Here is a 16102-nt window from a genome sequence, read left to right as displayed (position 1 = left end):
ACTCCTAAGTCTTCATAGTGCAAATTGATATCATATGTATAGAGAAGTCTAACCGGTATGAAGGTGTCTAAACCGGTATATGTAGAGAATCGGTATAGTAGTAAAGACAATTGGTTTTGGTCAATTCCACTGACACCAGTTTCGAGATACAACAGAGAGCTACAAGGAGGCTAATGGAGACAATCAGTATGTGAGTTGGAAGCGGTTAACACTCAACCGGTAATAGTGTTCCAACTAGTTTCACTGATTGTGTGATGAGTTATCTCTAACCGACACTTTTGTCGATGATTTGTGATGTATTATGCAAGACTGTCCAGATTCACTGAACCTAGAAAATTGTGTTGAGGTTCTTGATTCGACATGAAATCTAATGTCTATAAAAAGACATTGTGATGAGTCATTTTGATATGTAAGATACAAATGATGTTATGAGTTAGACTTGATGTGATTTATTGAATTATTTGCAAGAGTATGTCGATGATGTAGTATTGAGTGAGTAGAAAAGGATGTATACAAGCACAATGTTCTATTCCTAGATCATACCAACTGTTGTTTTCTAATCACTACAGTAGTTAAATCCCCTTACCGGGTAAGCTCTAACAAGGTGATTCATTAACTTGGATCTAAATCCTCCACTAAGGTTACCTTTAACCAAGTATAGCTCCTAACAAGGCTTTGGGATGTTTAATAGGATTTGCTCCTAATAGAGAACTTTGTAGACCTTAACCAATCAGTTACCTATTTTTGCAGATAGTGAACTTGTGAGTCCCATCTCAGCATGTTTTTTCCCAGTTGGGTTTTTCATGTATAAACACTTGTGTTATGGTGAATTTTTTACTTGTTGTGAATGCTTTTATAACACTTTGGATTGCATGCAAAGTCTTAAGTAAACTGGTTAATTATTTTTAACGGTCTGGGTTTAAAGTGTTATTGTTTTTTCTATCATTGATTCACCCCCCCTCTTAGTTCTTTATAACTCTATCAATTGATATCAAAGCCTGACTTCCTTAAGGCTTAATCGCTTGGAAGGAAACCCTAAAGCCATTATGGGGGATATGAGTTATAGAGAGATGGCTAGAGTACTCGATGCAACCAGAGAAGAGCTTGAAACCTTGAGAGGTAGATTCAAAGCTTCACAAGTAAAAAGGAGAGAACTGACAGAGCAATTATTGGAGATATCTGACAATAGCTCTTCAAATGAGGCCAACATTGATGCACTGGTTGAAGAAGTGGAGAAACTGAATGGTGAAAAGCTAAACCTGAGGAGAGAACTTGAAGCCCTTACAATCCGTATGAGTCAAGAACTTGAAGTAAGGAGGGAAGCTGGAGACCTAATCAAAGAGAAAGATCATGAGATTTTTAAGATCAAGCAAGAGAATGAAGCTTTGCATGAACACTGGCTTGAGGAGAAGGAGTAAAAAGAAGCATTACAGTTAGATCTTGAAATGGCAATGTCTATTAGAGAGACTCTTACAAAGCATAATGAAGATCCTACCAAAGAGCTTATTGAGGCTAATGGGAAACTTGACAAATTCAACAAGATCTCTTCTATGTTGGATGAACAGATCCAATCTTAGAGGATGAAAGGTGACACATCTGGATTAGGATTTAATACATATGAGAAAGGAGAATCTTCTAGTACCAAGAGCAACACGCATGAAGGTATAACTGCTCCTAAGGCTAAGAAGCTTACTAGTAAGAAAGCCTACAAACCTGTTTGCTTTATCTCTCGCCAACTTGGACATACTACTAATCTTTGTAGAAGCAGATATAATGAGAACACAGGCTATAATGCTAATACTATATATGTGTCTAGAAGAGTTGAAGGTCATTGCTACACATACAATATGTATGGACATAGATCAGTTGAATGTAGATATGAAGCAAACAATCTAACACCTCACATGAATCCAATACCTATCAGTGACTAGAGAAGGACTTTTGACAACCGGAGAAACATGAACTAGAAAAAACCTTATGTTAATCGGTTCAATACCTATGAGATGGAGAAGGTAACAAATGTGATTTGCACAATTTGCAATAACTATGGACATGTGGCTATGAACTGTAGAACAAGGACTAGAAGAGGTAATGCAGGATCTTGGAGAGCATATAGGATGGCCTGCTATCATTGTCATAAACCAAGACACATGGCTAAGTTCTATAGAGCCAAGAAGAATCAACCAGTAAATCACTTTGAAGATCAAAAAGGAAAGTAGAAGGTTGATGTTGAAGAAACTAGAGCAGAGATGAATAGAATTTGGAAGAAGAAAAGTAAGGACAAGCCAGCAGAAGAATAAAACCCTTCACCGAGTATGGATAATGCTACACCGGTAAACTGAGCTTTTCAACAAGCCTAAGGGGAGCATATCAGTAAATCTACTTTCGGACCCCTTGAAGAGTGTATGGTAAGAGAGTTTTGCATTTCATGTTGTAATATGAGAATTTTTGATATTGTTATCTATCAATTTTCTAAAGATTACCAACTGGTTATATACCTACTGGTATAGGTGAGTTTTTCAAGTGGTAACTAGGGTTTGTTACCCTATCAGTAATGTAATAAATGCAATGGGTAAGTTAATAAAAGGAAATTTTAATAAGTTATTAATGCAGAAGCACCTGAGGTTTCTTAGTGAACTTCTACTTTTTGGTGTGATTGATCCTAACTGGGTCAATGGTTGAATAAAGAACTATTGAAGAGTCTAAGAGTGTGTTTAGAGTTTTGGAGTTTTCTTGTCCTTAAACTTATCTTATTTACTGAGTTTTGGCCTATGTGCCTTTGTAAGTCTTAAATGGCATCACATAGAAAAATATTGTAAAACTCCTTGTAAGGCCTCATAATTATTTTATAGATGTTTATTTAATGTTAGGATATCATCCTAGGGGGTTAGGAGTGTGAATATTTACAATATTTGTCAAAATGCATTGTAGTGAAAAGTTGTCATGGTGACTTAACAACATTTTCCAAAAATGTAAGCAATTTTGACAAAATGCTCAAATCGGTAGTTAGATGTCCAATTGGTGGTTGGTTTTGATTGAGTAGTGATATCTCAAAATATTGTAAAGGAGTTGGAAGATCCAAAGATTAAATTTTGAATAGCAACTTGAGACAACTTCTTGATTTTTCACTAAATTTACAAAATTGTTTATTGCAGTCCATATCCGATGGATTGATTTTTGTACTATACCTTCATGGATGCTTAGCCTATTTTGTTGTGGTGCTTGAAAATTTTTTGTGTCCTTTCATTCTGTAGGTTTATTTGATGTATAGAAATTCTTTCTTGTTTTCACTGCTCTCGGTCTGAGCAAAGGGGTTAAGGCCCTAAAAATGGCTCCAACTTGAATTCCCATTGTGGTTTCTCTATGGACCTTGGGATTAGAGTAATGGAGTCTATGTATAGTGTATTTACTAATTTTTTATGATTTTTAAGTTGCTTTAGAGAATTTTGAAAGCATTCCCTAGGCGAGCTCTACCATAGCCCGACTAGGAACATGACTACTATTTTCAATATTTATTGCAGGGGTGACCAAATCTAATGGTGCCAAGTGTTTGGCATAAAATTTGGATGTTAGGAAGTTCTTTAGTGTGAGTGTGGGGGCTTGACAGGGTGTGGAGATCAGCAAACCCCATTGGTGAAAGCATACAAGCCTAAAACCCTTCAAAAGAGCCATCTTGGGGGTCATACCTATACGGACATATCAGACCACCTCATCTCCAAAATCATGAAGAGTGTCCAAATGGGTTTCTAGATCACAAAATCTTCTGGGGGGTCATTTGGAAGTTTTTAGAGTAAAAAAGCTAAAACCGTGACAAGAGGGCTAAAAGGGGCTCATAGGGCTACAAGGCCTAAAATATAGTAATCATGAAGGCGATAAGGAAATGAAAGGGAGAAAAATCTAAAACCACATGAAGGGAGTTGAAAAACCATATCAGACCCCTCCTAATCCCCTGCAAGTGAAGAGTAATGAGTTAGACGTGTTAGTGGTTGAACTTACTCAAGTGAGTCCTAGCCTTGGATCTGAGTAGCTGGAGTAAAAATGTTGGTAGAGGGTTCTCCAAAGGAGTTTACGTGTTGGAATTGATTCAAGAAGAGATTAGGGCAATAAACAAACAAGGAAGCCCAAAATAACACCTTGTTCTAACCTACAAACCAAATTGCAACTCTTTTGTGAGAATCTCCCTATCAAAGTGGTATTAGAACCCAATAAGACTTGGGAAGGAACTAGTTTATGTCAAAAACTTAATCAGTGGGTGAAAATAGTTTCAGTATGGTGACTAATGTAGAGTTAGCCAAAAGGGTAGAAGACCAAGAAGAAGAGAATAGGCTCCTTAGGGAAAAGTTGCAATGATTGGAGAACAAACTAGGTGAAGTAGAAGACAAAACCGAGAAGGTGACTATCAAAGTCAATGAAGGAAAGGGTAAAGAAGTGGTAGAGGAGGATGGCACACCTGAACCAGATCCTATTTTTCCAAAATAACCTTTCCTTAGAGCCATCAAAGCCTTAGGGGGTGATTCCCTAGAGGGAGTGCCACTTTTTTGTGGAAAAATGGAACCAGAAGTGGTTATGGAGTGGATTGAAGGGTTAGAGAATCACTTTGAGTGTGATGGAATTAGTGAAGCCCAAAAGGTGAAGGTAGCCAAATCTAGATTGATAGGAGCAAACTTGACTTGGTGGAAGTTCATCCAAGAAGAGAGACAAAAGGAGGGTAAGAACCCATTTGCCACTTGGAAAGGAATGTTAGCCAAGGTGAGAGAAGCCTATATCCCTGAAGACTATGAGATCCAACTACACAAGAGGAGACAAAATTTGAGAAAAAGAGAACTGAATGTGAGCAGCTACACTAAAGAATTTTAGAAGTTGTGTTTGAGATCCAAGGTCATAGAAGATGAAAGCATCAAGGCTGACAGGTACTTGATGTTGGCATATGCACACTCCAATGAGACATTGTATGTGATTGAAGGTTTTTTCATTCATGGAAACCTTGCAATCCTATGGCACCAACAACACATTATAATGGCAAAGCAATACACTGGCAAGATAGTGCACTGGCATCAGCAGATCACACACTACACCAGCACCGACACAAAAGAAAACAAGTATACTGGCACAGAGGCCGACAGGATTTTTGTTATACAATATGTTGTTTATTATTGTAAGCCGACTTGGCAAATTGTAAAATGACTCTTATATATAAAGAAGATCATTATAGACATTTGAATGAGAGAAGTAGGAGCATTAAGGAAAATATTAGGCAGACCTAATGTGTGAAATATAGGTCAAAGGGTATATGTAAAGAACAGAGCAGGAATCGGTACTGAATCTGGCATTGAAGATGCTATTGTAAAGAAATACAAGTTATTGGATTAGTATAATCCTTATTGTAAGTCAGTGTGACTTCCCATTGAGCAGTGAGCTCTAAGCAGTTGGCCTTCCTGCATGTGCAGGCCCCTATTGTAAGTAATATTCTCTTATTGGCCAGTGAGTGAATATTGTGGGTAACAAATCCCACTGAGGTTTTTCCCACACCGGGTTTCCTCGTTAACATCTTGTGTTATGGTGTACTTTTCATGTGGATGTTCTTGATTTTGTTTATTGCATTATTTCTTGCATACCGGTACACTGTTATATTATGTTTTGCATGTTTTAACTTAAGAAATTCCTATTACCGGTTAAAAACTGATTCACACCCCCCCCCCTCTCAATATTTGTGGGACCCCTAACACTTGAATTGTTTGCAGTGGAATATCCAAGAAGAGTTAAGTTTGTTGTGTCCTAGTACTATTCACAAGTGCTATCAATTGGCACCCAAGGTGGAAGAGAAGAGTAAAAAGAAACAAGAGCAAAGTAATAAAGGCAAAGGTAGGGGAAGAGATGGCAGAGGTCATAGAGGTAGATATGGTGGAAGAGGTGTATACCAATGATCCCAAGGGGAATCCAAGTTGGTAGAGAAAAGTGGGGATTTCAATAGCAAGAGAAGCTATTGAGGAAGGGGATCTAGCAACTCTAGTAGAGGAAGATCTAGTGGATCAGGAAGAGGGCCATATTTCTCCACAATAAAGTGTTACAATTGTCATGAACTTGGGCACTCGGCCTATAGATGCCCTGATAAGTCTTCTTCATCCCAAGGAGGTGAAAGGAGAGTGGGTTATATCCAAGAGGATGCAGCAAATGTGAAGACACCAGAGGTGAGCTTAGATTTTGAGGTTGGAGAGAACCTCATGATAAGAAGAGTTTTGATCAAAGAACCAGTAAAGGAGGAACCTAGTCAAAGAAGATCCTTGTTTAGGATAAATTGCAAGATAATGGGTAAAGTGTGTAGAGTGGTGGTGGATTCAGGATCCACTGACAACATAGTGTTAGAAGAAGCAGTAAGCAAACTCAAACTACAAAGAATCCCACATAGTGATCCTTATAGGGTTACTTGGCTCAATAAGGGGCAACATGTTTTGGTGAATGAGAAAACCTGGGTAGAGTTCACCATAGGAGGCTACAAAGACAAGATTTTGTATGATATCTTTCCAATGGATGCATGCCACCTACTCCTAGGTAGGCCTTGGCAATTTGATAGAAAATAAATACACAATGGAGAAAAGAACTCCTACACCTTTCAAAAAGATGGAGTTACTTATAAAATTCAGTCCATAGGAGATGAAGAAGAGAGCAGATCTAAAGGTTAAAATATGCTACTAGTTGGTGAGAAGGAGTTCATGAACGCTCTCAAAGAAGGAGAAGGAGTGGGGTTTGCACTTGTTGTGAAACCAAAAGAGGAAAAGAAGGACAAGAAATTTTGTATTCCTGATGAAGTGCAGAAAATACTCGATTAGTTTAAGGAGATCATAAGTGATGGAACACCAGCTACTTTTCCTCCTCAACGAGCCATAAGCCATTAGATTGACTTTATACTTGGAGCCTCATTGCCTAATAAAGAAGACTACAAAATGACACCGAAGCAGAATAAAGAAGTCGCTAAGAAAATCCAAGAACTTTTGGATAATGGTCTGATAAGAAAGAGCATTAGCCCATGTGCAGTTCCCACCATTTTGGTACCTAAGAAGGGAGGTACTTGGAGACTTTGTACTGACTCAAGAGCCATCAACCGGGTTACAATCAGATATAGATTTCATATTCCAAGAATTGAAGATTTGATGGATTGTTTAGGGGATGCTAAGTATTTTACCAAGATAGACCTCAAGAGTGGCTACCGCCAAATCAAAATCAAGGAGGGAGATGAGTGGAAGACAACATTCAAAACCACTAAAGGTCTTTATGAATGGATTGTTATGCCATTTGGACTCACAAATGCCCCTAGCACATTCATGAGGCTCATGAATGAAGTGCTCAAATATTTCATTGGTAAATTTGTTGTTGTTTATCTAGATGACATCTTGATTTTTAGTAAATTTAAAGAAGAACATCTTAGGCATATAGAGATTGTATTGAAGAAATTATGTGATGAACAACTAACTATCAATTTGGAGAAATGTGTGTTCATGAAACAGGAGTTGATATATCTTGGGTTTGTAATCTCAAGTGGTGATTTGAAGATGGATGCCTCAAAGGTGGAAGAAATAATCAGTTGGCCTACACCTAAAACAACAAGTGAAGTGAGGAGTTTTCATGGTTTGGCTCAATTTTACAAGAAGTTCATCAGAGGGTTCAGTGAGATATGTGCACCTATGCTTGATACAATCAAAGGAGGTATAAAGACTAAGTTTTAATGGAAAAAAGAGGCACATAAAGGATTTGAACTTTTGAAGACAAAGTTGGCTACTCAACCTTTCCTTGTTCTTCCAAGCTTTGACAAACTCTTCACCATTGAGTGTGATGCAAGTAACATAGCAGTTGGAGCAGTTATAAGCCAAGATAATAGACTGGTTGCATTTTTTAGTGAAAAACTAAATGAAGCCAATAAAAGGTATTATTCATATGATTTGGAATTATATGCACTTGTTCAATCACTTAGAAAATGGAGGCATTACTTATTGCCTAAAGAATTTATGGTTTATACTAATAATCAAGCTCCTAGTTTCCTCAACTCCCAAGAAAAGTTGAATCATAGGAATATCAAATGGGTAAAGTACTTGCAATCTTATACTTTTACCATTAAGCATAAGAAAGGTCAATGTAATATGGTTGTTGATACATTAAGTAGAAGGTTACTAACACTTCAAGAAGTGTAGCTCAAGAGCGTTGGAGTTGATAGTTTCAAAGGGCTATATCAAGATGATGAAGATTTTACTGACATCTACAAGGTTTGCCAAGAGTTTAGGAATCATTTTTATAGTGAATATAAAAATTATAATAGGCAAGATGGTCTTTTGTTTAAAGGAGGACAACTTTGTGTGCCAAGAGGGTCCATGAGAGAGAACTTAATACAAGAGAAGAACAATAGTTGCTTAAGTGGTCATTTTGGGTTGAATAAAACCTTGGAACTTGTTCAAAGATTCTATTATTGGCCAAAGATGTAGATGGATATCAAAAACTATGTTGAACAATGTGTTGTTTGTGTTGGGTGAATATTTTGTCACTAGCGTACCAATGGAAAAATATATAATTTACACACAGTTATGTTGAGAAATTAATCTCTCCTCTCATCAAGGGAAGGTTCCCTTTGAAATTTCTTCTCTAATTAATAAGAAATCAAAATATGTGGGTTGGTATTGGGCATATAACTCTCTTTTTTCAGAGTCTATGTATTCTCCCTCTACCTTGTTACAATTTCTCTATCATTTTAGATACTTAAAGAAAAGAACAATGAATCTAACAACCTACGCTAAAACTTACAATCAAGTAGCACAAAGTCTCTCTTGAATGTAATACTAACTCAAACTGATTATTACAAAAATTTAGAAATTTAACTCATAGCTCAAAGTTTTCAAGTATGAATTCCTAATTCTTTAAACTAAAAGTAACTGTAGTAATATAAAGCCTACCACTAATTACTTAATTTATCAGAAGATTTCCCAAATATGCTAGGAGCACACATGTTACTACTTATCAAGTTGCCATTAGTTTTATGTTCAAAGTTATTCTATATACTCTAGTCGGTTATCTCTATCAGTTATCTCTACCGAGATATTCAGTCGATATGCACAGTCCAGTCGGTTATAGAAGAAAGTAGTCTCAAAGCGTAATATACACTGAGCTAACTACCGAGTATCATTTCATGTCTACTGAGCAGCAAAGATGACACACCGAGTTGATATATACCGAGTGAAATGTGTTACCAGATTCATTGAACCTGGACATACATATAAAAACGTGTTACAAGATCGAGGAACATCTAACCATTATCACATTGGAAGTTGCACTTAAAGATTGCATATGATTTTGAGGTCATCGAACCAATGAAATATTTTGCATGGTTATTCATTCGATAAAACATGTTTGTAAGATCGAAGCAATGAATGGATCACCGACATAAGAGATCTATTTATACAACATGGATTAAGATCAGACACATACATGTAGCATGACAAAAAGGAAGATATAGAAATATATGAAGCAAGACATGTGAAAGCACTAAATGTTATGACTGTTACAGAGACACAGAGGTCACCAAGAAGGATTTCAGAGAACAGTCAAAGAGTAGAGTAAATAGAAGGGTTTACCGAGTTACTATATGGGTTACCAAGGTATGCTATAAGCAAGGTAATCTTATTCTGAGCACATAGAATCTGCTATAACATTTCAGATGTAAAGTTGCAAATATTTGTAATGATTTTGTTGTAATATTTTGAAGTTGTAAGAGAAACCTTTAATGGGGTAAAAGACTCTAATCAAGTCTATAAATTGTAAAGCCTCTAACCAGGTGCAACATTTAGATTAAGTGTTGGAAAATCATTTAGCAAGGTAGATCTAACAAATCTTGATACTCCTAACAGAGTAAGCTATCAGAAATAGCTAATCATGTAGCTCTAACCGAGCAACCTTTATTATTGCGGTAGTGAAGTTGTGGGTGCCATCCCCACCATAGTTTTTCTCTCTAACCAAGAGTTTCTACGTAACCAAAATATATGTGTTATGGAGTGAATCATGTATGATTGTTATCTATTTGTTTTAGCTTTATATTATGTTACTGTACTATTTGGTTTATACATAACAGTAAACTTATTGTTGAAGAAAAGTTTTGGAGTACTGATTCACCCCTCCCCTCTCAGTACATTAGCTTTCCATATTGGGCCTAACAATTGGTATCAGAGCTTCAATCTTGGAAAAGGGTTTAACTGCCTAAAGAGAAAGATCTTATCAATGGAAAGCTATAAACAATCTCAGGGGATTGTGTATCTGCAAGAAGAGTTGAATCATGCTAATCAAGTGATTGCAGACATGCAAAGACAAATGCAAAAAAATTTGAAAGTGAGAAGATTATCTGATGATTTGCAGGACTCTCAAGAGTTAGTGGAACAAATTGAGACATCATCTGAGAACAGTATGTTTGAAGAGACTGAAGAATTGATTGGAGTATTGAAAGAAAAGAACAAAGCACTGGCTGATCAACTAAAAGCAATGAAAAGAGAACATGAACATTTCAGCACACAGATGACTAAAAATCTTGATGCATTGAGAACAGCCAAGGATAAAGTAAGAGATCTAGAAAGAGAGAAACAACAACTTGAAGTCTTAGTATCTGATAAGAATGATGAAATCACAAGGATGATTGGAATTCAACAAAACCTGTCAGATCAACTAGGTTATGCACATCATGAAGCAAATATGAAAGATGATGAGAATCAAGCATTGAAACTTGAAGTATCAAGATTGATCGATGAACTTGAAACAGAGAAGAAATCCAAAGAAACACTGAAGAAGAGTTATGAAGCATCAAAGATGTTGGATGAGCAACTGAACACAAGATGACCCAACAAAGATGTAGGACTCGGTTACAAAGGAAAAGACTCTACCGAAAAGGGAATCCATACTACCAAGAGAGGAGAATCATCAAAGCAAGCTGGAATCAAGAAGAACATCAAAAGAAAGAAGTCGATTTGCAACTACTATAGAAATCAAGGTCACACTGCCAACATGTGCCAAATCAGAAAAGGAAAGCAACCGAATGTCACTAAGTCCAATGGTTATTGTTACAACTGTAATAAATATGGTCACACATCTAATCAATGTAGGACAAAGTCTGTTAACAATTATCAGAAGGCAAAATTCAAAGGGTTTTGTAAAAACTGCAATAGATATGGACATAGTACCGAGAAGTGTTGGCTTAAGCAAAAGAACTATATGTGGTCTGCACACCAAGCAAATGCTAGAGGTTACCGAACTCACACAGATCCTTACCGATAGTATTTTGTAGTACCATGGGATTACAATACAAGGATATGGTGTGAATGTTGTGGAAGATATGGACATATAAGTGCCAATTGATTTATAAGGTTTGGGATGAACAACCGAAGATCATGGAGAAATCCTGGCATGGCATATTTTCATTGTCACAAAGTTGGAAACTTGGCTGGAGATTGTAGAGATCAACCTAGAAAAGAAACAAATTACAGATGATTTGAAAAAAGAAGGAAATTGTGTCAATTGATGAAAGCACCTTACCTACCGAGTTAGGTGCACCTATTCCAAGTTAATCAGTAAAGGTATGAAGGGACTGCATTCTCTCAAGGTTAAATCTTAACAGTTCCTACTTTATTATGTACTTAATTCAAAATTTGCATAGTTAAAGATGTATTAGTAAGTTTGAAATTATATCAAAGTCTTTTGGAGCACTATACAGGAAACTTGTCAAGACGGTAAATGAAGCAAGTTTGGTTACTCGGTTAAAGCAAAAAAAAAAGGAAGAAAGTTTAATGGAACCGAGTGCATTTAATGTTTTTGACCTAACCTGCACAGAGCCCGATAAGGTATTTTGTGTACTTAAAGCATTTTTGCGGTCATTTTTACTTAACAAGTTTTCAAGAGAGCAGAGCAAAGCAAATCCAAGGTGATCAAACCTCCTACAAAGCAAATTCAAGGTATTTACATCAATCTCAACACATTGTTAAGCTGGTTTACTAATCTTATCAAGTTGCTATTATCTGCTAAGTGTGAAGCATCTTCCGTTTGAAAATCCTGAAACCCTAAGGATCTTTTGTTAGTTTTTATCTGAAATCTACAAATGGCACCTAAGATCCAAGATCCCATTGTTGTCAAGAATGTCGAAAAGCCCTCACTAAAATACTCTATGACTCCCAAAGTTGCATCTGAACCGGATGACAAAACTGCATTTTCACTCATCTCGGATAGAGTTTTATTAGTCGAGGATGTGAGATTCTTCACCAAATGTCATGTTGAAGAACTCGGTCATGTTGAAATCAAAGACACCTATGATGAATTATGCACAGATGGTAAATTGAATAGCAAGTATGAGCTCATTAAGGTCAAGGGATTAACTGAAGCCCTAACCTATCCACGTGTGTTCAAACCCCAGTGGGTCAAGTTTGTTCTGAGTAGAGTTCATGATGATTTCATGTGGTTAGAGGAGCAACCGTTTAAGATTACCAAGGAAATCATTCATCTGATTACCGGTTACCCTATTTATGATCATTCCCGAGCTCAAAAGATGATATCACAGAAGGAATTGATCAGTTTAACCGGAGTGGAATTAGATTGTAGAGGATTGAAATTGAACAATGTCACTGATGCAGAACTAAAATTTGCCATTAGAGTAATAGGTTATTGTTTCTTCCAATCGGCAAGGGAAAATAGTGTACCCTATGCAGCAGTAGACCTAGCATACAAAATTGTGAAAAAGGGAATGAAAATTGATCTATGTGAGGTGTTGCTGAAAAACCTGTTTGAGAATCTGAACACCATCAGGAAGCCGAAGAAGAACAACTCGGCTAATACACTAAAGTTTGGATCACTACTTGTATGCATGTTTTTCTATTTTGAAAAATTATTTCTATCAGTCAGTAAAGTTGTTTGGGAACTACACTGACCAATCACCCATCAAATAAATGACGTCATTAAGAAGCTAGGAGATAATTTCAATGATATTATGGATGATTACTTTAGTAAATTTCAAGAGAAAATGCATAATAGGTATAGAATTCCACCCTAGCTAGTGGAGAAATACAAAGATACCATATGTTTTGAAGTAGACACTGATTACTGTTATGTGAATGTTGTGGAACCAAGAACTCAATCTTTGTCACCTATGGGATACAAGATTGATTTTGATATCACACAACAACAAATTGATGCATTTCTTACATTGCCAAGACATGCTACCGAGCTGAGGTATGGAACCTATGAAGAAGTAAAGGAAAAAGTAAAGATGAGCATTGTAGTACCCAAAGCTACAAGAAAGGCAACAAAGATGATAAAGGCATTATCAGAGAAATTCGAAGAAGATTCTTCCTCCACACCTGTCAAAGCCACTTTAGCCATTACCGAAGAGGAATCTGAAGCCCAAGAGGCAGCTATAACACTGAGCACCGAATTGCCTAAGGAAAAAGTGTTGAAAAGAAAGAAACTGGATTCATCAAAGGCCTCACCGACTCCACCAGCAAAGCGACCTAACATTAGAGCATCTGCAGCTTCACCAAGTAAGAAAGCAAAGAGTGTTACTATTCCTAAGGTAACAAAAACTTACAAGAAAACTACTCGGAGACTCATTTTGGCAAAAGAGTCTAGCGACACCGAATCTGAGGATGCAAGGAAATTTCATATTATCAAGAGCAAGAAGGTAAATGTACATAGTGTTGAAAATTTATGTGCTAATCTAAAAGAATATGGTGGATTTGGAGGATTTAGATATGTTAAGTATGAAACCAGAAATAATGATGAAAAGAGACAAATTGAAGAAGCTATCATCTGCACACTTCTAAAATTCTGGTTGGCTCCATTGGAACTATCTAAGACACTTCCAAATGAATTATATTTACATATTGACAATAGGTGGAAGTATGCAATGGACTCAGAGAAACAGATCAGAGAAAGAAGTCTGGTACATCTCTTTCCTGACATGTCAGTAGCTGAAATAAAGGAACATCTGACAACCTACAACTCAAAGTTTCTCATCAAACAAAGAGCCTTAAAACTGATGAATGGGTTGTATATTGAAGTATAAAATGAGACAAAAGCATAGTGGCAGGAAATCTTTAAAATCAAGGATGTTGGTGAGCAAGCTACAATTGAAATTGTTGATGTCACCGAGCAAGATCCTGATGTTACTGAGCGAGACCCTACTGACACCATTCAAATAGATGAAGATATCATGGATACAGAGGCACCGAAATAGGAAATGATAGAAGGAAATGCATATGTAAAACTTGTATCTAGTGAATCAGTCTTGGAACAAGTTCAGCCTTATCCACCAGTCAATAAACCTGTCTCAACTGAAACCCCTCAGGATACGGATCAAGGCACCGAAGGTCACAGGTCTACAATAGGAGAAGGTACTACTCAAGAATAGACATCCCAAGCACCTTCTAGCATTGAAAATGTTGCAACTGAGACACCAAGTACCGAGACACCAAAGGACTCTACAGAGGCTAAAGAAACCGACCAAATTGTTGCCTCTACCGAGCAACCTACCGAGGGTCATCAAGCCTCACAAGCCATTGTCTTAGTTCCATCGGTGAAAGGTAAAGAAAAGAAGATGAAAAAGCATAGTTTTAAAGTTGATTTGTCAAAACCAATAGTGTTGCCCAATGTTGATATATCCAAATTAAAGGGGCAAGCACTCATTGATTTCGGTGAACTATGCAAAGCAAAGGCCGAACAAGAGAAGAAAATGGTGATTCAAAAGAAAAATAAAGTACTTCAGAAGGTGAAAGCACTCTTAATAGATATGCTACCTGAAGCTACAGTGTCAACAGATGTAGCCATCCACATTCAACTGGATGAACTCCTAACAAAGATAGAGACATCTGGAGTAGATGCATTAGAATATTTGAGCAAGCTAAAAGACAAAGAGCTCACTGCAAAAATGATAGAAGAGGTACAGAAAGCTATAGCTATTGGCAAAGTTAAACTTGTCAAATTTATTGCTAAGTTGACTCCTCAACTCAAGCACATTCATTATTTATTTTAGAAACTTTGTACATTTTCTTTATTCATTAAAGACATAAAAAATCAAACGGAAGCAATTGAGAAAGAGATCACCGATCTCTCAAATAAGTTGACCATAGAGCCAAATTCAGTTTAGAATTTCTATACAAAGCTACAATAGCTCATGGCTCAGCAATTGGACCTAAGAAATGAAGAACACGAGATTAGGATGGACATAATGACCCTTCTAGGAATTATTCCTTCCTCGTCTTTCATCCGTCCAAGAACAGATCAACCGAGCCACCTCCTTATCTACTACACAAGAGGGAAGCACTTTAGATGGCTTAATATCATTATTGGCTGACATTCAAGCCCAGAATTCTTTGATGGACAGTGTAAAGGATGCACTCTCTGTCGCTCTCACTGAAGCATGGACAAAGTACAAATCCATTTTTGACCAGTTGCCACCATCGAATGGTAACTAAGTTTTGATGTTTGTCAAAAAGGGGGAGTGATATAGTATTAGAGGAGTGGTATAGTATCAAGCAAAAGGAGTGTAGTATATAGGGGGAGTATATCGAGCAGAGTAAGTAGAGTATCCGAGTGAGCAGAGTATCCAAGTAAGAAGAGTATCCAAGAGCAGTGAACAGAATAGTAAGCAAAGAACAAGTGCACACAGAACATTGATCACCGAGCATGCAAAATCAGAGTTTTGAACAGTATATTGATAAGGGGAGTATATCTAGATTTACTATTTCATTGACTATTGTATATACTGTCAGTATAGTCAAATTTTGCAAGTATATAGATTATTGAGTTATAACTTTGAAAGTAGTTTTTGTCAAACATCTCAACTAATGTCAAAAGGGGAGATTGTTACTACTTATCAAGTTGCCATTAGTTTTATGTTCAAAATTATTCTATATAATCTAGTCGGTTATCTCTACCGAGATATTCAGTCGGTATGCACAGTCTAGTCGGTCATAGAAGAAAGTAGTCTCAGAGCGTAATATACACCGAGCTATCTACCGAGTATCATTTCATGTCTACCAAGTAGCAAAGATGACACACTGAGTTGATATACACCAAGTGAAATGTGTTACCAGAT

This window comes from Cryptomeria japonica, chromosome 3 (genome assembly GCF_030272615.1).
Source record: "Cryptomeria japonica chromosome 3, Sugi_1.0, whole genome shotgun sequence".
Lineage (NCBI taxonomy): Eukaryota > Viridiplantae > Streptophyta > Pinopsida > Cupressales > Cupressaceae > Cryptomeria > Cryptomeria japonica.
This window is presented reverse-complemented; position numbering follows the sequence as displayed.